This window comes from Coregonus lavaretus (genome assembly GCF_964263955.1).
Source record: "Coregonus lavaretus genome assembly, chromosome: 12".
Classification (NCBI taxonomy): Eukaryota; Metazoa; Chordata; class Actinopteri; order Salmoniformes; family Salmonidae; genus Coregonus; species Coregonus lavaretus.
This window is the reverse complement of record NC_139999.1, coordinates 16,475,964-16,501,060: the sequence shown is the minus strand read 5'-3', so window position 1 is coordinate 16,501,060 and position 25,097 is coordinate 16,475,964. Positions and strand designations below refer to the sequence as shown.

Genomic DNA, 25,097 nt, shown 5'->3' with positions numbered 1-25,097 from the left:
TCCAATCTTTTGTTGATGAGATTTTCAGGGACCTGCACGGACAGGGTGTAGTGGTGTATACTGATGACATTCTCATATACTCCGCTACACGGGCCGAGCATGTGTCATTGGTGCGTCAGGTGCTTGGTCGACTGTTGGAGCATGACCTGTATGTGAAGGCGGAGAAATGGAGAGGTGTGGAGATGGAGATTGACCGCATTTCGGCCGTGCGTAATTGGCCGACTCCAACCACGGTGAAGGAGGTGCAGCGATTATTGGGTTTTGCCAACTACTACTGGAGGTTTATCTGTACTGTCTCAGCGCTCGGGTACGCCACCAAAACTCCGCCCCTGTGCTTTCTTTTCTAAGAGCGCAACTATGATGTGGGGGACCGGGAGCTGTTAGCTGTGGTAAAAGCTCTGAAAGTGTGGAGGCATTGGCTTGAGGGGGCTAAACACCCTTTTCTCATTTTGACTGACCATCGTAATCTGGAGTACATCCGGGCGGCAAGGAGGTTGAACCCTCGCCAGGCAAGGTGGGCCATGTTCTTCACTCGTTTTGTGTTTACTCTCACTTACAGATCAGGTTCCTAGAATGCTAAGGCAGACGCCCTGTCCCGACTGTATGACACAGAGGAGAGGTCCATTGAGCCTACTCCCATACTTTCGGCATCGTGTCTGGTGGCACCGGTGGTGTGGGAGGTTGACGCGGACATTGAGCGGGCGTTACGTACTGAGCCCACTCCCCCCCAGTGTCCAGAGGGTCGGATGTACGTGCCACTCGAGGTTCGTAATCGATTGATCTATTGGGCTCACACGTCACCCTCCTCTGGTCATTCTGGCATCGGTCGGACAGTGCACTGTCTTAGTGGGAAGTACTGGTGGCCCACTTTAGCCAAGGACGTGAGGGTTTATGTCGTTGTGGATCGGTTTTCCAAGTCCTGACGTCTCATTCCTATGCCTGGTCTCCCTACAGCCCTACAAACGGCTGATGCCCTGTTTACACACGTCTTCCGGCACTACGGGGTACCTGAGGATATTGTGTCGGATCGGGGTCCCCAGTTCACCTCAAGGGTCTGGAGGGCGTTCATGGAACGTCTGGGGGTCTCGATCAGCCATACCTCAGGTTTTCACCCCGAGAGTAATGGGCAGGTGGAGAGAGTTAACCAGGATGTGGGTAGGTTTCTGCGGTCCTATTGCCAGGACTGGCAGGGGGATTGGTCAGGTTTTATCCCCTGGGCAGAGATGGCCCAAAACTAACTCCGCCACTCCTCTACTAACCTTACTCATTTCCAGTGTGTGTTAGGTAATCAGCCGGTCCTGGCACCTTGGCATCAGAGCCAGATCGAGGCTCCTGCAGTGGATGAGTGGTTTCGGCGCTCGGAAGAGACCTCATGGACAAAAGGCGAGCGCCGATCGCCACCGCAGTGAGGCCCCGGTGTATGCACCGGGGGACCGGGTCTGGCTCTCGACCCGAAACCTGCCCCTTCGCCTGCCCTGCCGGAAGCTGGGTCGGCGGTTTGTGGGGAAATTTAAAGTCCTGAGGAAATTGAACGAGGTTTGTTATAGGTTACAGCTTCCTCTTAATTACCGTATTAACCCCTCTTTCCATGTGTCTCTCCTCAGGCCAGAAGTAGCTGGTCCACTCCAGGAGTCTGAGGTACGGGAGGTTCCTCCGCCCCCACTGGACATCGAGGGGGAACCGGCGTACTCGGTCCGTTCCATACTGGATTCGAGGCGTCGGGTGGGGGGCCTGCAGTATCTCGTGGAGTGGGAGGGGTACGGTCCGGAGGAACGGTGTTGGGTCCCTAGGAGGGACATCCTCGATCCCTCTATGTTGAGGGATTTCCACTGTAGTCATCCGACTCGCCCTGCTCCGCGTCCTGCTGGCCGTCCCCGAGGCCGGGGTCGGCGCGCGGCGCAAGGGGGGGTACTGTCACGGATTCATCCGAGGCTGCCCCTCCTCCTTGCTCGGGCAGGCTTCGGCGTTCGTCGTCACCGGAGTACTAGCTACTACCGATCCATGTATCTATGTTCGACTTATTTTGTCTTCATTGGTCACACCTGTTTCCCATCATGTAGTTACAGTGAGGGAAAAAAAAGTATTTGATCCCCTGCTGATATTGTACGTTTGCCCACTGACAAAGACATGATCAGTCTATCATTTTAATGGTAGGTTTATTTGAACAGTGAGAGATAGAATAACAACAAAAACATCCAGAAAAACGCATGTCAAAAATGTTATAAATTGATTTGCATTTTAATGAGGGAAAAAAGTATTTGACCCCTCTGCAAAACATGACTTAGTACTTGGTGGCAAAACCCTTGTTGGCAATCACAGAGGTCAGACGTTTCTTGTAGTTGGCCACCAGGTTTGCACACATCTCAGGAGGGATTTTGTCCCACTCCTCTTTGCAGATCTTCTCCAAACGTCATTCGAGCCTGACGTTTGGCAACTTGAACCTTCAGCTCCCTCCACAGATTTTCTATGGGATTAAGGTCTGGAGACTGGCTAGGCCACTCCAGGACCTTAATGTAATTCTTCTTGAGCCACTCCTTTGTTGCCTTGGCTGTGTGTTTTGGGTCATTGTCATGCTGGAGTACCCATCCACGACCCATTTTCAATGCCCTGGCTGAGGGAAGGAGGTTCTCACCCAAGATTTGATGGTACATGGAACCGTCCATCGTCCCTTTGATGCAGTGAAGTTGTCCTGTCCCCTTATCAGACCCCCCCCCCCCCCCCCCTCAAAGCATAATGTTTCCACCTCCATGTTTGACAGTGGGGATGGTGTTCTTGGGGTCATAGGCAGCATTCCTCCTCCTCCAAACACGGCGAGTTGAGTTGATGCCAAAGAGCTCAATTTTGGTCTCATCTGACCACAACACTTTCACCCAGTTCTCCTCTGAGTCATTCAGATGTTCACTGGCAAACTTCAGACGGCCCTGTATATGTGCTTTCTTGAGCAGGGGGACCTTGCGGGCGCTGCAGGATTTCAGTCCTTCACGGCGTAGTGTGTTACCAATTGTTTTCTTGGTGACTATGGTCCCAGCTGCCTTGAGATCATTGACAAGATCCTCCCGTGTAGTTCTGGGCTGATTCCTCACCGTTCTCATGATCATTGCAACTCCACGAGGTGAGATCTTGCATGGATCCCCAGGCAGAGGGAGATTGACAGTTATTTTGTGTTTCTTCCATTTGCGAATAATCGCACCAACTGTTGTCACCTTTTCACCAAGCTGCTTGGCGATGGTTTTGTAGCCCATTCCAGCCTTGTGTAGGTCTACAGTCTTGTCCCTGACATCCTTGGAGAGCTCTTTGGTCTTGGCCATGGTGGAGAGTTTGGAATCTGATTGATTGATTGTTTCTGTGGACAGGTGTCTTTTATACAGGTAACAAGCTGAGATTAGGAGCACTCCCTTTAAGAGTGTGCTCCTAATCTCAGCTCGTTACCTGTATAAAAGACACCTGGGAGTCAGAAATCTTTCTGATTGAGAGGGGGTCAAATACTTATTTCCCTCATTAAAATGCAAATCAATTTGTAACATTTTTGACATGCGTTTTTCTGGATTTTTTTGTTGTTATTCTGTGTCTCACTGTTCACATTTTTTATTTTTTATCTTAAACTATTCTGCAGTGTCCATAATGTATACATTGTAGAGCGTTAATACGGTACTTTGCACTTTTCTTAGTGCTTTATTTATTTTCTATATTCTAACACAATGCTCTTTTCAGTATAGACTTGACAGGCTGGTGATCTCACACTTGCTAATCAGCCCGTCTCCGTGCTCTGTGAAGCGGAGACGTGCACATTCAGGGTGGCACCTGCCCATGCAGCACCATCGCTCACTTGAAAAAACGCTACATCTCAAACAGATGACTGTGTTGATGACTACAGTCCAACGAATGCCTAAGGTCCGAAGGCCAGCCCATTACATTAACAAAAGTGCCACAAGTTTTTTCATCCCTGTCTACGCCATTGGGCTTTTTGGGATGTTTTGACACAATCAAGCTTACAAAAGTGGCTGCTTTTATTCCAAATAAATGTAGGCCAATATGTCTCCAAGGCCATCTTAATCCAACTGTTAAAATTAAAACCAAATTCAGTTCAGTGGGCATTCTGTGACTAGATGTACCAAGTAGGTCAGTGACATTATGGAAAGAGAGGGCATTTGACACAGGATTTAGATAGGTCATTTGCCTTCCAGCCAGCAGCTCTTCACTCTTCAGCAGTTCACATCTTAATTCATCCCAGCACCGTGCACCACATTCCCTCACAGCTGACAAATCCTGTTGGAATAGCTGATACAGTAGACATTTCCTTATAATTTTCATACAGCCATAGGTTGAAATGATGTCTCTCTGCGCCTCGCTACACATGATTATCATACAGTACTGCCTAAGGGAACATCCAGATGAATGAATGATTCAGTTTGATGTACTTAGCAACCACACATTACATATTTAGAGCTCAGAGTAGATTTCTTCTTCTTCACCATCAATGCCTCGGAGCAACTGTAAATACAATGAGTGGGTTTCAGTGGGTTTAGTGCACAGTACTTTAAATCTGTATTATTTATTAAGTCCCAGAGGGGGTTTTCTGTAGTTGTGATATACACTGTATTCCCAAACAGTTGTACTAGCTCATAAGTAATAAGGTCATAACAGTCAAATGTCGTTATGCAGTTGACCAAACTATAAAGTTTTGAGCTCTGTTGAGATTTATGCCACTTTAATTGAAGAGGGCTCAATATTTTATAGGTAATTTGTGTGGAACGCTCAAAAAGTTTAGGTAGTGTCATGACGTTATCGACGTCATGACGTTCTGGTGGGTGGGTCATCTCTCTCTCAGGAAAGCTGAGTCAGCCATCTTGAATTTAGCCGAGATGCGGGGATGTTTTGGCCGCCCGTGTGGATGTGGAACACAGTTTAATTTGTTTTAATTTGTTTGCAATGCGCACTTTTATGCTGCCCGCTTGAAACCACCACCACCTCCGTTTTTATCATTAGTCTTATTGCCCTCGTTTTCTTAAGCGCCATCTTATCATCACCTCTGATTTGGTAAGTAACTCTGTTTTTTTTTTTTTTTCAATTGAATTTCGATAGTCTTAAATGTGGAACTGGGAATACATTTGTACAATGTGCACAGTGAATATTCGTTGTAAATAGTGTAAAAATCCAAGTAATTGTAACTTTAGAAGTTGTTAAATATGTGATAAATACGTTACGTTACTTCATCTTACAACGGTATAACGTTATCAGCAGGTTTCCTGGATGAACTACATTTCCCATAATGCATGTTTGCCCGGGATATTGACGGTGGAGCAAGGTCCATGAGTTTTCGCTGTTCGCCGGTAATGCAAGTGCGTACTGTGAGTATCCTTATTTCAATAAGTGTCTGCCTTACACAGTAAATATTTTACGTTATCGAGCTGTGTGTACGTGTGTGCTAGCGTGAAACGAACAATGCTAAACAACATAATGTGAGTGTGTTATCATGATGCTAACCAGGCCTGTGTTTGTATTTCTTCCTAGGCTCAAGTGTGTGGTTGTGAGATCATCTCGAAATCCTTTTAACAGTTCAGGTAGGATGTATTATGAAATAGTGTTACTAATGTAATACATTCCTAAAACCAAGTATAGAGTGTATTTGTTATAATTCATTGGTATTAGATTTAAAAGGTGATCGAATAGCTCCTGATTTGTAATGTCATTAATGCATTTCTTTTGAAGCAATGTTTTAAAAAAATTTTACAAGTGAATAGGTTGGTTTACTTTTAAGTTTAAATTTCCCACGTATCTCGTTAAAGTTTTGACCAATGAGCTAACTTGTTAAGTTGTGGCCAATGGGAGAGTGGACTGGTTGCCGGGAAAGAAAAGGGAGGAAAAAGTTGAAAGAAGGGAGAGGAGAGACGTTAGTGGGGTTGGTGAAGGAAAAACGACCAAAGGAAACGATAAAGAGAGAACAAAACCATACCTACAGAGTTTTTTTTAAGGGAAATCCTGATTTTATTTCTATAAGAGAGTGTTTATTATTTAGTTAAGAAAGACCAAGTGGAGACTGAAGCTGCCGTCGCATTGTGGAGACATTCGACATCCTAGAGGTTAGCCTAGCATCGTGCAAGACTTGGAGAGAATTGCTTGTGACGATCAGTTCGGGTTTCCAACGGATGTCTGTTTCTGCTACGGAGTACTGGCTGCATTGATAGCTGTGTTCGCGGTGGATCTTGTGAGGACACCTGCACGGAACTACTATATTTTGCTGAGGCATTATCTACAAGTAGTGAGTAACTACAAATGTGGGGTGGACTTCGGGACTTTATGTATGTCGTCATTTTTTTTATGAGCTCCAACGCGCGCCCAGGGTTTAAGCAAGCTTGCAAATAATTTGGACATGGGGTTGTGGAAAAATCATTGGGGTTTATAATTTGTATTTCTTTTGATGTGATACATTGAACATTTGATTAATATAGATCTTGAACCTTATGTCTGTTGTATTGGTGGAGTCATTTACTGTTTCAGTTTCATTTAATGCATGGGAAAGCATATCCTTATAACAATAACCAAGTCTATAATCATTCTATCTGAAGTTAATACCCTATTTGTCATTCACCCTAGCAAGTTTACAATAGGGATTCTTATTGGAGATGTCCTTCTCACCTAATATCCCATGCTGTTCAGATATTCTAAATAAGGTAATATCGTGAGAGTCAAATTCGAGCCTGGTGAGAGGGTTACACTAATAATTGGTTTTATTTTATGTGTTTCCACAGTCATTCTTTTGCTATTTCTCTAAATGTTTTTATCTCAACTGTGGGGTCAACAGTTGATCACTTGAACCCTTTATTAATACTTTGTTAAATACAAAGAACAACAACAGAAATAGCAGATCTATAAGCACACAACTTTGATGCTTTGCTTGTTAATAACTAACTTGCTTATCTTTTAACATTTTCATTTTTACTATAATTAGTGTACAATGAATGTTTTTGATATTTGTGTAATTATTATTGTAATGGATATTTTTTGTCCATGTAGGAACAACGTGATGTAAATATGAGACGGGCCCTCGTCCTTCGTGCACTTCCTGTGTACCTGCGTGAAGATGCCTCCAAGTTTTTCAGGACCTGTAATGTAAGTGTACTGGCCTCACTATCAATCCCTTTGCTTAGCTATTCAGTCAGCTTAAACATGACATCACTCAAAGAACTACAGTGGGGAAAAAATTTATTTAGTCAGCCACCAATTGTGCAAGTTCTCCCACTTAAAATTATGAGAGAGGCCTGTAATTTTCATCATAGGTACACGTCAACTATGACAGACAAAATGAGAAAAACAAATCCAGAAAATCATATTGTAGGATTTTTTTATGAATTTATTTGCAAATTATGGTGGAAAATAAGTATTTGGTCAATAACAAAAGTTTCTCAATACTTTGTTATATACCCTTTGTTGGCAATGACACAGGTCAAACGTTTTCTGTAAGTCTTCACAAGGTTTTCACACACTGTTGCTGGTATTTTGGCCCATTCCTCCATGCAGATCTCCTCTAGAGCAGTGATGTTTTGGGGCTGTCACTGGGCAACACGGACTTTCAACTCTCTCCAAAGATTTTCTATGGGGTTGAGATCTGGAGACTGGCTAGGCCACTCCAGGACCTTGAAATGCTTCTTACGAAGCCACTCCTTCATTGCCCGGGCAATGTGTTTGGGATCATTGTCATGCTGAAAGACCCAGCCATGTTTCATCTACAATGCCCTTGCTGAAGGAAGGAGGTTTTCACTCAAAATCTTACGATACATGGCCCCATTCATTCTTTCCTTTACACGGATCAGTCGTCCTGGTCCCTTTGCAGAAAAACAGCCCCAAAGCATGATGTTTCCACCCCCATGCTTCACAGTAGGTATGGTGTTCTTTGGATGCAACTCAGCATTCTTTGTCCTCCAAACACGACGAGTTGAGTTTTTACCAAAAAGTTATATTTTGGTTTCATCTGACCATATGACATTCTCCCAATCCTCTTCTGGATCATCCAAATGCACTCTAGCAAACTTCAGACGGGCCTGGACATGTACTGGCTTAAGCAGGGGGACACGTCTTCACTGCAGGATTTGAGTCCTGGTGGCGTAGTGTGTTACTGATGGTAGGCTTTGTTACTTTGGTCCCAGCTCTCTGCAGGTCATTCACTAGGTCCCCCCGTGTGGTTCTGGGATTTTTGCTCACCGTTGTTGTGATCATTTTGACCCCACGGGGTGAGATCTTGCGTGGAGCCCCAGATCGAGGGAGATTATCAGTGGTCTTGTATGTCTTCCATTTCCTAATAATTGCTCCCACAGTTGATTTCTTCAAACCAAGCTGCTTACCTATTGCAGATTCAGTCTTCCCAGCCTGGTGCAGATCTACAATTTTGTTTCTGGTGTCCTTTGACAGCTCTTTGGTCTTGGCCATAGTGGAGTTTGGAGTGTGACTGTTTGAGGTTGTGGACAGGTGTCTTTTATACTGATAACAAGTTCAAACAGGTGCCATTAATACAGGTAACGAGTGGAGGACAGAGGAGCCTCTTAAAGAAGAAGTTACAGGTCTGTGAGAGCCAGAAGTCTTGCTTGTTTGTAGGTGACCAAATACTTATTTTCCACCATAATTTGCAAATAAATTCATAAAAAATCCTACAATATGATTTTCTGGATTTTATTTTCTCATTTTGTCTGTCATAGTTGACGTGTACCTATGATGAAAATTACAGGCCTCTCTCATCTTTTTAAGTGGGAGAACTTGCACAACTGGTGGCTGACTAAATACTTTTTTTCCCCACTGTATAGGAGAACCAGAGGGGCATTCCAGAAAGCAGGTTATGTGAAAACCATCAGTATAGCCAATTGTATTTTTTCCAACAACGTAATTTCAAAGTCCGTGTTTCTAGTTTGTCGCCGCATTGAGTATGAGATAAAATGTTTTTATATTTCATTTTCAGCCGATTTTAAATAAAACAAAATAGCCTAAAATAAAACATTGAACAACATTCAACCACTTCCTTAAAGGCTAATATAAAATAAAGTGATGTTAAATTCAAAATGAAAAGACGACTGCATCTGAAACTCTGTCAGTGATTTATATAACAGCCGCAGCCAGAAAATGTCTGCTTCCTGTTTTCTCCCGTTGCCATGGTGAATAACCGTATCGGAGCTCCATTGATGATGGCTTTTTACTAGTCGTCAGGCACAAGCTCAACTCCGAGTTAACGTACTCTGAGTCAACTTACCTAACTCAGATCAGCTGTTCTGTAACTGAAAACTCAGTTTCACTTCACAGGGTAAGTCAACTCTGAGTTCAGGGTTAGGCTCAGTTTGTTGAACCTCCTTTCTGGAATAGCCCCCAGAACCTGTTTATGAAGTTTCCTTGAGTTGTTATTCTGCAAACTGACATGTAGAAATTACATAAATGAAAAGGTAAGTATAAAGAATTCCACTAAACAAAAAGTATGCTTACAGGTAGGTGTGAAACTAACATAAAATAATAAGCATGTGTAAAGAAAATAGTTTAAACATGTAGCTTAGCTGCAGTCTAAGTGCAAAGTGACCGTAATGTCTAGACATCATTAGCATGATTTGTATCCTTGAGGGGCTGAACTCATTTTTGTATTATTTGTGTTTTATAGTCAGCAGATGGTCCAGACCTCACTGACACTCCGGTGGCTCTCCTGACAGTTGTCACTGATGACACTACTGATGCGGCCCTCTTCAGCCCTGAGAGCATCTGTATTGTCGTGGAAGATGAAATACTTGTGAGTGGTCCCACAAACCTGGCTGACTCATTTATCCTGCTCTTTGGGTATGTCTATGCACTAGACCTACAGTACCCAAAGAATCTCGAGCTTACATTCACATTTATCCAAAAAGTTGTGATGTGTCTTGAGGACAACAAACCACTGAAAGGGCGTCTACTGACACTGAAGAATGATTTGTTCAATGAGTGAATCACTCAGAATGGACTATTTGTTGAGCTGAGTATTGAGGATGTTTTTTGTTTTTTTCCCCTCTTTACAAATGTAATAATTTGCCTCTTCTACCTCATGTTTAATATGTTACACTGTTTGCCTCTACTACCTCAGATTTAATACATTGATTGTTAATAGATAAATATCACAACATTGACGTATTGCCAAGCCCAAGTTTTTGCACTGTAGTTGTGGGAAACGACTGTTGAATTCATGCACTATACATGTTTAATGTTGTGTGACCTAATGCTTACCTTGATGTTGCCAGTTGAAGTACGGCACAGTAGAAACCAGTACTTTTATTTGAATGTTTTATTTTTAAAAAGTTAGTTGCAGCCTTCAAGGTACAGTAAGTGCCAAAACGTTTTAAATGGCTCCACATTCTAATAGTTGTTATTGCTGTTGAGGATGGATTATAATTAGAATCTTATTGAATTTTAACATGAAGCCTTTGTGAGTTTTTATCATAATGTTTTCTGAATAATGTGATATGGAGACCGAAAATACTGAATCTACCCTCTGTAGCAATGACCACTATCAGAATATGGAACTATTAACATTTAATGTACTTTAAAACACATTTTGTTTTTATGGAGTCATTTCCTTTTTTGTTTTAATTTATGACAAGCACTTTGTTTTGACTGAGCTCCTTTTGATTCGTGCCTTTTTAAAAGCACATTGTGTTGAATAAAAAAAAAGTTAAATTGTCACTGTGGTGTCACTTTCATGTTTTCTAACATTATTCGCTGATTATAATTGTGTAATGGACCGACATCAGTATTTCAGTTTAGAATTAATTTTGATTGCATGTCCCACATTATGAGTTGAAGAATATTGAAAATTTTGAGTGTATTTCACACATTATATGAGTTGAAGAATATTTAATATTTTGAGTGTATTTCCCACATTTATGAGTTGAAGAATATTGAAAGTTTTGAGTGTATTTCCCACATTATATGAGTTGAAAAATATTGAAAATTTTGAGTGTATTTCCCACATTATGAGTTGAAAAATATTGAAAATTTTGAGTGTATTTCCCACATTATATGAGTTGAAAAATATTGAAAATTTTAAGTGAATTAATCCATAATTATAAGTTGAGGAATATCAATATTTATAATATAACATTGAGATAATTTAAGGCAACTGTAAATATAATTTTTATTTTATGTAAACTTAAAACATTTAAAAACATCACTAAAATATTTTTGTGTAATCTGTTACAAAATAATTTTTGAGTTATGTGAACTTATTAGGGTTTACAGTGTAGTTGCTGGTGAATCACAGCTTCTTGCATCGTTTAAGAGCTCCAGAGTTTGAGACTAACTCTGTGCTAACTACTCCACTCTCTCTACACCTTTCTTTCTCTCTCCATCTCTCCTCTCTAGGGCTTGGAAGGGCAGCAGCTTCAAGACCTGCTTGTTAACCGATTACTGTCTCTGGAATGAATAGCACGCAAAAGCCAAGGCATCTTTCAGTAGATATAAAAATAAGCGAAGAATGAAAGGGCTAATTGACTAAGTGAATCATGTGTTTGCAGGCAAGCATTTCTCCTCAGTTCCAGTTGAGTGATTCCTGCTCTTGTTATGAGGAGAGTGGAGTGGAGGGCAGAAGAGAGGGAGGGAGGGGCGACGTAGGGAGAAAGTCTCAATTTTTGGGGGGTGAGGGTGTTAGTCAGCTGTGAAAGGCAATGCAACCTGGTTTTCAGAGAGACTTGATCTCACTACAGTCTTGTCCCTGACAACAAGGGGAACAGAGAAAGGCTGGTAGAGCGAAGATAATCTGAGAATGGTCCCTATCTTCGCTCTACCAGCCTTTCTCTGTCCAAGCTGACAGAACGGTCCTGCAGCTGGGTCTGTTCCCTCCATATGGACCCAGAGGCCAGTTGGCTATCCCCGCTCCAACCACCACAACTTGCCCAACGATACATAAAACAATGGGTCTGTACTGAATGCCTGAACACTACCTCAACTAGGGCTAGGTGATATGGCCTAAAAATCATATCTCATTTTTTTCAAACTTATGGCCATTCACAATATACAGTATATCTCAATTTTTTAAAATCTGTTTTCTCTAAATAAGCATTGTTGTACAATTAAAAGGTAAAATACACTGCATTTCAAACAGTCAGCAATAATTTAATGATTTCAGGGCTTGTGAAGTTATACCTAGGCTAAATATATATAAGCCTTCCATAACCATAAGACCCACTAATAATGTAATCATTATTTTTTGCAATAATCGCTGATCTGGCTTTCAAGTCTGTCTATGAAAATGCCATTTTTTTGTTTCAAACTGAACTAGAACCATGCATAATGCACATTCACTAATGACTACCTTCTTGTAGCAGGCATTAGGCTATAGAAAATGAACACAGGTCTCATCAACAATCTCTCTAGCCCACGTGCTAGTGATTAGCCAGCTAATCTTTATATTTAAAGTTTAGCCAACTTGGATCTACTTGCTAGCTAACAAGGTTGAACAGTTGAATTGTTATGAACACACCCTTCTGTCTGTCTCCAACTGTTTGAAATGCATGTTAGCTTGTCCACTTTGTTCTGATGTTGAAATCAAGTGGCCTATCTTAATTCTCTAAATAAGAACGATTTGCCAATTCCTTATATAATTGTGTTTTATGCTTATTGCACATTTATAAGACACTGACTAGACAGCTAGTATAACAGTCTTTGTCTAATATGCTGCTAGCAGTATGTGGTACCCCAATGCCGCGCATGACAAACTGGGCATTCATTTTCCAGAATCAATGTTCATTGATACTCTCGTTTTAGTAGTGTCTGCTCTGCGCGCAATTTGAGTAATTTGAGTACATTGAGACATAAAAAGGGTAACGTTAGAAAAGCTACCTTCTCCTCTATTACAGTAAAAACATGTCTCAATGTGTTTTGGTGTCCATATGACCGATTCTGTTGGACCAAACCTCAAATGCGGGTTGAAACCGGTTGTCAGAGAGGAAGATGTGATCTGTCAACTTTGTTGTCATGGGAGGCAGGGGGAGGGGCTTGGTGTGTGTGTAAACCATAGAGGAAGTGGCGAAGTGAGAGGTTTCACTCTCGCTACAATCTGTCCAAAATAAGGCCAATGCATTTCTATGGGCTTATTTTGGACCTAAACTTGTCGCCTGCATTCCTGCCTTTGGTATGACTCCCATTGTTAGGGCAGAGACGTGCATCTCGTCATTATATACTGATCTCTGGTGTAAATGGGAAGGTGCACACAGCACAGAGGAGTGAAGGAGACGAGGCAAAAAATACAACATGAGAACAAGCGGACATAAACACTCATAAAAACGAAAAATAACAAAACCTTGATTCTTGCGATACAGGCATTTGGAATATCGCGCTAAAACATACATTAGAATTAATCAAATTAATTCTATATAATCGCCCACCCCTAACCTCAACTCCCAATGGTGCCGGATCAGAGCCAAAATCAAACATGTAGACAATTAGAATATGCAATATGAAACAATCGGTTAGCATAAACAATAATGATTTATGCTAGCTGTGTGTCATGTTCTATGTCCTGACTATGATACATCCAAACACAGACTGTGAAGTCTTCCTGCAATTTTAGTGACCTGGAAACATAATTTTGATTCCTTTAGAGGCCATGCATGGTATGATAGCTTATTACTTTTCAAGAATAGCCCTAGGTATGATTTAAATGAGAGGATTAGAATGTAGCAGAGAATTTATCTACAGATGGTACTTGTAATGGGGTGGTTGCCAGCCCGTCCAATTTCCAGACTTAATATTTAGCTCAAAAACTCCGTTTTTGGACACAGCAACCAGGAATGGAACACTGGAGGACCACAAAGTTGCATTTTTTCCTCAGAGAGTCATCCCTCATTAATCAGAGGTAGAGAAGAGAGAGTGAGTGAGTCAGAGAGATTAAGGGAGAGAGGGACAGACAGATAATAAAAAAGAGAGACAGAAAGCAAAAAGGAGACATTTCAGACAGAAAGTAAGAGCAGCAGTCTCAAAGTCAAAAGCTGCTACTTGTCATTTCAGCTTGATAGCACAAGAGCCTCTTGAAAAGGAAACGAGGAAATATTTCACTGCCGCTCACCGCTTGGAGACTGGAGTCTCGAGTCTGCCCCCCTAGAGCTTCTGCATCATGTAATTTTATTCATGAGCAACGAAACACAGCTATTGTCCACCTACTGAGCTCTACGACAGCACTTGGCTCAGGAGTAGCTACACTGAACCACCAGACACATAACCAAGGCTCCCATTGCTGGAGGTGGTTACTTACCATGCCAATGACTTCCAAAAAACTCTGAGAAAACATTTCCAGTAATTGTAATCGCAAAGTTAGGCCTTTTAGCTGCCTTACACCTCTCGGGTGGTGAAAGCTCCTAACTCTGTGTTTACTGAGTAAATACATAGCCTTGTGGATTATCCATTTAGATGACCACTTACTATATATATATATTTATATGAGGCGTCACCATAATGGGAACAGTTGTGACTGTTTAAGAGGCTTTGACCTAATATAGTAATTGTATGTTCTTTAGGACTTGATAATTTGCAACGTCACTTTTTAATCTTGCAGAGTCAAATCTTAATATCTGTTGCAAACCTTAATATGGTATACTTTGACACATTTATGATGACATACTGTGGAACAACACATTTTTCATGATTCATCATGACAGGGCATGAAAGGGGATGCCATACATAGCAAACCAGTACCACACTTCCTAAATGTCTACAGTACATAATTTTCCCTTTACACTGTTTTGGCCTGATAACTGACAAACATATGTAATCGTATGCATAATCATCCTATGGATCATCCTATAGTTCATAGCAGATTATAACTTCTGCCCATGAACATACGCTGCATGTAATTATCCCAGCTGGGACTTGTCTGGGTTTTGGTCGAATATATGTGGAAATAAGATAATGTTCATCAAAAAGAATAGTCTGCAGAATGCTGTGATATTTGCACTCTGTCTGGATGTTTGTCTGACAACATCAACAACATTCACAATATTTGATGTTCAAATACCCTCTCCACATCCCATTCCTGAATTCAAATGGGATTTGATGAAATGAACAAACACAACCGACAAACCACACACACACACACACAAACAACATAGGAGAGATGTTTGTTCACTGCTCATGAAACAGCATTATGCCCAGTAATTATGTAGTTATACAATGTCATGACATGACATCATATCAATAATACAGTGTGAGCAGTGTTCTTGACTTGATCTGTATCAGGGCAATATTCCCACAGCCCACACACAGACTGGATACAGACAGAGACTAAGTGAGCCATCTGTAGCCAGCCCAGCCCACTCCCAGAGGCAACCCAAGTCCACTGCGCATGGCCCAGACTCAGAGCTAGCCAAGTCCCCTGACCAGAGGCAGTGTTGTGAAGAAACTGTCAGGTAGGTGAGAGGGCCAGTGTAATTTCCTGTGGCTCTCCTGACAGAATCTTCTGGGCCAATGTCATCAGATCACCTCTGCTTTATTTACCCTGAGACCTGAGGTGTTGAGCTGCCTCTACACAGCCAGCCAATGGAGCACATCTATCAAATCAGAGAATGTGTGAGTGTGCGTGTGTGTGCGTGTGTGTGGGGGGGATGAGGTGCTACCTGTCAGATTCTCTGGTGAACACCTAGCCTGACATCTGATTACCACCAGCTTCTTTAGAGGCTTCTGGGAGCCGAGTCCAATGAAGGTCAAACCACAGATGAAAGGGCCGTTTGATCAGTGCCCCGGCCGTCAGCTTGCCCTAATGTGCACGCTTACATAAATATTGACCGGCTTTTGAGAACTATGTAAATCAGAGGTGTCAAACTTGTGGCACGCGAGGGGGTTCAAACTGGCCCACGGGTGGTTCGAGTAAAGAAAATGATATACACTACCAGTCAAAAGTTTGGACACACCTACTCATTCAAGGATTTTTCTTTATTTCTACTATTTTTTACATTGTAGAATAATAGTGAAAACATTAAAACTATGAAATAACACATATGGAATCATGTAATAACCAAAAAGGGTTAAACAAATAAAAATATATTCTTCAAATAGCACACTCTTGGCATTCTCTCTACCAGCTTCATGAGGTAGTCACCTGGAATGCATTTCAATGAACAGGTGTGCCTTCTTAAAAGTTAATTTGTGGAATTTCTTTCCTTCTTAATGCGTTTAAGCCAATCAGTTGTGTTGTGACAAGGTAGGGGTGGTATACAGAAGACAGCCCTATTTGGTAAAAGACCAAGTACATATTATGGCAAGAACAGCTCAAATAAGCAAAGAGAAACGACAATCGATCATTACTTTAAGACATGAAGGTCAGTCAATACGGAAAATTTCAAGAACGTGTGTAGTTCCCATCGTATAGCATAGAGGAGGAGGTGTTATGGTGTGGGGGTGCTTTGCTGGTGACACTGTCTGTGATTCATTTAGAATTCAAGGCACACTTAACCAGCATGGCTACCACAGCATTCTGCAGCGATACGACATCCCATCTTGTGGGACTATCATTTGTTTTTCAGCAGGACAATGACCCAACACACCTCCAGGCTGTGTAAGGACTATTTTACCAAGGAGAGTGATGGAGTGCTGCATCAGATGACCTGGCCTCCACAATCACCCGAGCTCAACCCAATTGAGATGGTTTGGGATGAGTTGACGGCAGAGTGAAGGAAAATCAGCCAATAAGTGCTAAGCATATGTGGGAACACCTTCAAGACTGTTGGAAAAGCATTCCAGGTGAAGCTGGTTGAGAGCATGCCAAGAGTGTGCAAAGCTGTCATCAAGGCAAAAGGTGGCTATTTGAAGAATCTCAAATATATAATATATTTTGATTTGTTTAACACTTCTTTGGTTACTACATGATTCCATATGTGTTATTTCATAGTTTTGATGTCTTCACTATTATTCTACAATGTAGATAAAAACTCTTGAATGAGTAGGTGTGTCTAAACTTTTGACTGTAAAAAATATATACAGTGGGGAAAAAAAGTATTTAGTCAGCCACCAATTGTGCAAGTTCTCCCACTTAAAAAGATGAGAGGCCTGTAATTTTCATCATAGGTACACGTCAACTATGACAGACAAAATGAGATTTCTTTTCTCCAGAAAATCACATTGTAGGATTTTTTATGAATTTATTTGCAAATTATGGTGGAAAATAAGTATTTGGTCAATAACAAAAGTTTCTCAATACTTTGTTATATACCCTTTGTTGGCAATGACACAGGTCAAACGTTTTCTGTAAATCTTCACAAGGTTTTCACACACTGTTGCTGGTATTTTGGCCCATTCCTCCATGCAGATCTCCTCTAGAGCAGTGATGTTTTGGGGCTGTCGCAGGGCAACACAGACTTTCAACTCCCTCCCAAGATTTTCTATGGGGTTGAGATCTGGAGACTGGCTAGGCCACTCCAGGACCTTGAAATGCTTCTTACGAAGCCACTCCTTCGTTGCCCGGGCGGTGTGTTTGGGATCATTGTCATGCTGAAAGACCCAGTCACGTTTCATCTTCAATGCCCTTGCTGATGGAAGGAGGTTTTCACTCAAAATCTCACGATACATGGCCCCATTCATTCTTTCCTTTACACGGATCAGTCGTCCTGGTCCCTTTGCAGAAAAACAGCCCCAAAGCATGATGTTTCCACCCCCATGCTTCACAGTAGGTATGGTGTTCTTTGGATGCAACTCAGCATTCTTTGTCCTCCAAACACGACGAGTTGAGTTTTTACCAAAAAGTTATATTTTGGTTTCATATGACATTCTCCCAATCCTCTTCTGGATCATCCAAATGCACTCTAGCAAACTTCAGACGGGCCTGGACATGTACTGGCTTAAGCAGGGGGACACGTCTGCACTGCAGGATTTGAGTCCCTGGCGGTGTAGTGTGTTACTGATGGTAGGCTTTGTTACTTTGGTCCCAGCTCTCTGCAGGTCATTCACTAGGTCCCCCCGTGTGGTTCCGGGATGTTTGCTCGCCGTTCTTGTGATCATTTTGACCCCACGGGGTGAGATCTTGCGTGGAGCCCCAGATCGAGGGAGATTATCAGTGGTCTTGTATGTCTTCCATTTCCTAATAATTGCTCCCACAGTTGATTTCTTCAAACCAAGCTGCTTAACTATTGCAGATTCAGTCTTCCCAGCCTGGTGCAGGTCTACAATTTTGTTTCTGGTGTCCTTTGACAGCTCTTTGGTCTTGGCCATAGTGGAGTTTGGAGTGTGACTGTTTGAGGTTGTGGACAGGTGTCTTTTATACTGATAACAAGTTCAAACAGGTGCCATTAATACAGGTAACGAGTGGAGGACAGAGGAGCCTCTTAAAGAAGAAGTTACAGGTCTGTGAGAGCCAGAAATCTTGCTTGTTTGTAGGTGACCAAATACTTATTTTCCACCATAATTTGCAAATAAATTCATAAAAAATCCTACAATGTGATTTTCTGGATTTTGATTTTGATGTGTACCTATGATGAAAATTACAGGCCTCTCTCATCTTTTTAAGTGGGAGAACTTGCACAATTGGTGGCTGACTAAATACTTTTTTTCCCCACTGTATGTATACAGTACCAAACTCAATATACTTTAAAATATTAAATGATAATGGACCTTCATTCATACAGTTTCTTGACTGTGTCCAGCTCACTAATAATCACAGAAATTAATGCTAGTCTGTCAGGGAGCATAGAATATTCAAAAAACGATTGATAGAGGACTATTACGGGGCAGCAGGTAAATTAGTGGGTAAGAGCGTTGTGCCAGTAACCGAAAGGTCGCTGGTTCTAATCCCCGAGCCGACTAGGTGAAAAATCTGTCTGTGCCCTTAAGCAAGGCACTTAACCCTAATTGCTCCTGTAAGTCGCTCTGGATAAGAGCGTCTGCTAAATGACTAAAATCTCAAATGTAAATGTATTTTTTAGCAAATTGTGAAGGCGAGGAAATATAACACATTTTCAGTGCGGCCCTCGCTGCGGCACCCAGGGCAAAATAAGATTGACACCCCTGGGAGAAAAGGGAGCGTGATAGTTGAAACATGCTCCATGGACTCCCCTTAGTCTTAGTCTGAACGTGTTTGAAAGTGTTAACAATCAGCATTTGACGAATAACCCGATCTTCAAAGAGATATGTCCATAATGGAAGTGTTCTCTGTAGTTTCAGTGCGGTGACGGCTGAAATGGAGGTAACAACTAACTATATTAGCTTTATGAAATAAAGTCACTGTTGAATTGTTAGATATTACTGCACTGTTGGAGCTAGGAACACAAGTATTTCACTACACCCACAATAACATCTGCTAAATATGTGTAGCGACCAATACAATTTGATTTGAATACAATCCATTCATTTTAAACATATTTTAGAGGTGTTTTGTTTTCAAATGCTGGGCTCACGTAAGCATGTGTATATTTTTCTAAAACCTGCCTGCTGACTACCTGACAAATAAGTTGTGTCAATAAGCTATAGTGTGGATAAAGCAAGGACTGTTATGTGTGCAGAGATGTTATTACCCAAGGAATGCGTTATAGCAACATTCGCTTAGGGAAGGAAGGCAACTGTGAAAAGTTCATTTCGTGCTGTACCTCAGTCACTAGGCTAGGTAATGCTTTCAACAAAATGTTGGAAAGCACGGCACATTTGGTTCAGATCAGTGGGGTCACGACCTACACAGGGTTTATTTGGACCAAAATAATCAGAGGGCTCAGTTTCTCCTGTGATAGACATTAACAGTCTGGAACCTCTTTTCTCTGACTAAATGAAGTGACATTGTGTTTGCCCGTAGTGTGGTGGCTGCAAGCCACAGAGGTACTGTTCACACTGCACACAGTCAAACTCCCCAAATCAGATAAAGGCCATGCCTGGATGTGCCAAGGGACAGCTGCTTATATTTGTCCTGTTACACACAAGTGTGTAATGGAAATATGTTTTATTGCATATCCCAACTCCCCGAGACACTTCAGGGAATGGATTCAAGGCCAGGGTCACCAATGTACAGCGCCCCTTGGAGCAATTAGGGTTAAGTGCCTTTTTCCCACCATGTAGGTGCTGGTATTTGAACCAGCAACCTTTCGGTTACTGGCCCAATGCTCTAACCTCGAGGATACCTGCCGCCCCTAGAGCTTACATTTCTTTGGCTCCAGGTCAAGGAATTTGAGTGTAGAACACAAAGTACGCCCGCCTGGTCTGCCTGTTCTGTAACTTTCACCTGAGACACCTTCCTTCTCAAAACCCACAACTCCTGTGTCACTGTGGCTAACTATCCCAAATCCATTAAAGACACCAAGGTCTCATCATGACAGACACAAATAAGTGTTTTTCATATTTCCCAGCTAATAAACATTGAGCAAGACCTGGTTGTTATTGTAGAAGGGCCATAAGCCCCAAAATAAAGGGCCTTGATCTGACTCCCGAGTGGCGCAGTGGTCTAAGGCACTGCATCGCAGTGCTAGCTGTGCCACTAGAGATCCTGGTTCGAGTCCAGGATCTGTTGCAGCCGGCCGCGACCGGGAGACCCATGGGCGGCGCACAATTGGTCTAGCGTCGTCCAAGGTAGGGGAGGGTTTGGCCGGCAGGGATGTGGGTTCGTTTCCCACAGGGGGCCAGTATGAAAAAAAAACTAAAAACAAAACAAACAAAAAAACATGTAAGTCGCTCTGGATAAGAGCGTCTGCTAAATGACTAAAATGTAAAATGTAGTGTGTGTGGAAACCTAGCCCAGCCCAGGCAGCCATGCAGCATGCCTTAGCAGAGAGACAGCAGCTGCTGGCCTGATATAGCATGGCTGGAGAGGAGAGCAAAGTAGAGGGGGCAGGCAGACCGTTAAAATCTGTCGTCGTGTTCTTTTAGCATCTCTCTCTCTCTCACAGCCTATTCTGTCTCATGCCATGGTCTTCTAAGGCCAGAGGAACAGTGGGGACTGATTATTTTCTACTTGACACCATATGACTTCAGACCAAAAGAGTCAAAGTAGACATGCCTACACTTATAAACATGTCACAAATGTCTTTGGTTTGCTTGTTTTCTCACATACAGTAAATGCCATCTTTATCAATCCTTGAATTGCTGAAATCCAAACAGAAGTACATAGTATAAGTAACAATACTGATGCCTAAATTCATCTACCAGTTTAACACTAGAACCTCCATAGGCCAACGGCCACTGACGTTTGATTTTGTAATTGAATTTAAATTACGCCTAACTGAATGATAAGGAGGGTGAAGAGGTTGAGTTAATTTAGAAAGACAATAGTGTAATTATGAGTTTGTGTTATGCCTATTTTTCAGTAGCAAATAATTTGACCGTGTGCCTTGCGGGTTGATACCATTCTCTTTTACGCTTTACTTTGTAAAAATAAACTGTTACAGGACTGTTTTATTTACTGTAAGGGAAACAAAAAGATGCTATGTGTTGCAGTAGGCCTTTAGAATAATGCAAAACATATCCTTGACGATGAGCGGGAAACAAATGATGCCAGTCAGCCTGCACAGCCGGCCCACTGAAACTACACCTAAACTATACAGAAACTCATTTCACACATAAGAGTTAGCCTATAGACAAGATTAAATGGGCAATAATCTGATGAGTGACAATATTAGGCCTATCAGTTGTCAAATTGTACATGAAGAGATGGGCACATCTTGTAATTTACAAATGCATGGAAAGGAGCATCACTTTATCAAATCCTCCTTCCGAGTCACATCCAGGTAAAACATTTAGATTTCTATATAGTATCAGAAAGAGCATATTCTGCAGTTTCTATTACACTTACCTCATAATTCAAGAGGTGTAGCTCTATTTCGAAATGTCACTTTTTCCAAGAATATCCGTGCTGTCCATGCATTCAGCACATGGCTACTAAGTAAAAACTAGTAACATAATAACATTCAAATATGCTATTTATTTACACAATTCATCCTTTACAATTGTTCATGCACTGGTGCTTTTGTTTAGGAACACAGCTAATAATTTCACCTGTGCACCTGGCTGGATATATTTTTATAATATTTTTCATTTCTACTTTGTCAAAAGAAGCTGTAACTGGACTTTATTACTAATTGAATCTACAAATAAATTTGATCAAATGGATTACACTGTAATGGTTTTATTCTAAGGGAAACGAAAATAGGCTATAGACCTACGTTTTTTCTAGGACTTTGCAGAATTATTTCTTCATGCAATTAATCCTTTATAATAGTTTAAGCACTATTTATCAAGCGTTGGTGCTTATGTTTGCGTACCTTGTGGGTTTATATGGATCTTGTGCATATGCTAAAGGGGACGCCTGGCACTGTTCTCTAGCGGGTACCTGTAGGGTGAAAGACCAGGCGGTTCTAGTGTTAATAAGAGGATTCTTAATCCTGTCAGGGGGATGATGACTTAAAACACCGCAGCACGACCTAGTTCTACTTCATCCTTTCCTTGTTGTTTCTTTCCTCTTATAATCTTTCTTGTCCCTGGGAGTACGTGTCCTGACAGAATACAGCTTGATGATGGCATCAGATAGGACAACAAAGAAAACAAGATATCTGGCATCAATCTAGATGACATTGGAGAGACTGTGACCCTGTGCTTAGCTATCCTAGTCAGTCAGGGAGGAGAGGAATAGCCAGATAAAGAGAACGACAGACAGAGAAACGAGACAGAGAGAGAGTGAGACACACACATACACAAAGAAGCGGTTAGTTGTCAGACTGCCAGCAGCGCTGTCGGTAACTGGAGGCCCACTGCAGATGTGGGGAGGTTTATTTAATATAACCTACCTTGTCCAACAACAGGACACTCCCTAAATCTGTCCCCTCCACATTCCTACTCTATCCTCTGCTCTCCCAGGGTGATACATGACCTTCCCTCTGCCTGAGGTCCATTTAATCTCTGACCCTGGATCTCTAGATCTCTGTCTCTGATCGGAGGTAGACTCCAGCTCTGAGCATTCTGCTGCGAGTGCAGGGCGTGGGGCCTGACTGTGTTAGATACCACTGTCTTTAGACTCAGTGGGAACCCAGACCGGTAGGCTGAAGAGAGCACTCGGACTCCCACAAAAACCCATGTAATCTGGGTCAACTCACCTCAGAAGAACATACTTTATACTTTTTCTTTAACCATTTACACTTGTGGAAATTGGCCTATATGGATAGAGCTAAAGTGAAATGTTTCTTGCAGAAGAAATATGAACAGCATATGCATAACCATAGTAGCAATTGAAAGGGAACAGTTTGGAGAAAACTGAAAAATTATTAGACCAACAGTTCACCTGACACAAGACTGAATCCAAACATTACACTGTTGATTTTATGTGTATTTTACATTTACTGTACTTTTAACCACATTTGTTGATAACCAAACTATAGTGTGGTTGAAAAACAAGTTTTAATGACTCCAACTTAAGTGTAAGTAAACCTCCGACTTCAACTGTATATATATTTGAAACAGCAGATGGTCCATCAAGAAAGACTAATCTGTGACACCCTCAAAGCTTTTCACTAACACTCTCTGACAGTTAGCAGTTGGTTTAACATAACCCCACAACACTGACCATGTAAACACAAATACCAGACTAGTGTGTGGTTACATTGACAATGACAGTGGCTTTGCTTCAATTATGTTCTCCAACATCTCATAATGACTAACATATATGTTTCTTGATTAAGCAACGATGCATGACAAGCAGCATCAACAAACACATCAAGGATGTGTAATGCTCTCCTTCACTAGTGCGAGCGAGAGCGAGAGTGAGAGAGAGAGAAAGAGAAAGCAGCTGAATTGTTCTACTCTACATTGACAGTGAACAGACAACATTGATTCCTGCTTCAGGCCTCCTCATCTGCATACAGAAGAGACATGAGCAGAGCAAGGAGGTATTTTGAGGGAGGTGCCTGCAGCCTGGCTTCACTCCCACGCCACGTGTGTGTGTTCCTCCACTGCTTCCTCGATGTGGCAGTTCTGGCAATTTCTCTCAGTCTCTTTTTAAAGAAAGAGGAAGTTTTGCATCAGACAGAAAGGTACAACTTGAAAGCAAAACATCTCTCACAGGAGAGCGAGAGAAAAGCAAATCCAGCATAACACAGACCATGAACCAAGCTGACGAACAATGTATTTCTATTTGGACACATTTGCATCAGAAAGGCACACAGCGGCCACCGGTTCTACTTTGTTGGCAAGTGAAAGGCAGGCTATCTAAAACCCTCGTGAAGAGACGCTGCCGAGGATGGGCGCAGTAGAATTCTAAAGCGGTCCATGTTGTCAGGATTAGCGATTGGAAGAGAGCGTTTTACAATGGAGGCCAGGCTGCCACTGTGAAGCCTTGAATCATCACTGTCTACCACCCTTTGTGCTGCGGTACAGCCTAATAAGATGTACAGCCTAATGAGATGTACAGCCTAATGAGATGTACAGCCTAATGGGATGTACAGCCTAATGAGATGTCTCTTTGAGATGTACTGTAAATGCTAGTGCATGTTTTCTGCATGAATTGTACAGTGGTTTATTTCTGTAAAGAAACGTCTGCAAAGTGATGTACAGTATTCCAATTAGCTCAGATATCACCCAACATCTGTCAGACAGAAGAGGGAGAATGACCTGCAATACACTGATGTCAACCCTTTGTGTTCTTCTGCATAAATTACATCTGTAAAGGCCGTTACAAAGCAAAATAAACTATACAGTAACATCCAATGGCAATAACCAGGGAGAGATTAGACTGTATTCAAAGGGAAAAGTGAGTTTGAGTAACCAAGCACTTTAGACAGAGGTCTGACTGCAGTACAGGTAGGTTGACAAATAGCTTTTATGGAGTGTTTGTGACATATCACTCTGCAAGAAGAGTTTCCTGCCATACATTTCAGCATATACAGTATACTTCAACAATATAATGTACCTGATTAAAGCGCTGGTGAAGAATGGAAAATGAATTCAACACTCACAGCTCACAAGAGCTTGGTTATAAAGTTTCCATTTGAAGAGAACACACTAAATCCACTCTCATACTGTATATGATTTATGATAGGAAATGAGACGTCTGTAGAGCTGGACATCTATAGATACAGCCTGTTGAAGGGACTGATGTTGGAACATGAAGTCACCGTTGAAATGATGAATAAACTTTGTTCAAATTACAGTATGAT

The 25,097-nt window shown here is 41.9% G+C and overlaps 1 protein-coding gene and 1 long non-coding RNA gene across 4 annotated transcripts in view; one reads left to right on the top strand and one right to left on the bottom strand.

The window, feature by feature from the left end:
- The window catches only part of LOC311138075 (E3 ubiquitin-protein ligase PDZRN3-B-like), a gene marked incomplete at both ends in the record, with an annotated part of 133,616 nt that overhangs the window by 89,240 nt on the left and 19,279 nt on the right, over positions 1–25,097 (bottom strand). The gene's annotated exons all lie outside the window — the stretch shown is intronic.
- LOC311138076 lies at positions 4,625–7,177 on the top strand. Of its 2 annotated transcripts, none has more exons than XR_014614011.1 (4): positions 4,625–5,037; positions 5,242–5,348; positions 5,512–6,259; positions 7,015–7,177. It is a non-coding gene; the product is annotated as an uncharacterized lncRNA (long non-coding RNA). The 2 variants fall into 2 exon arrangements; XR_014614012.1 differs by having other exon boundaries at positions 5,239–5,348.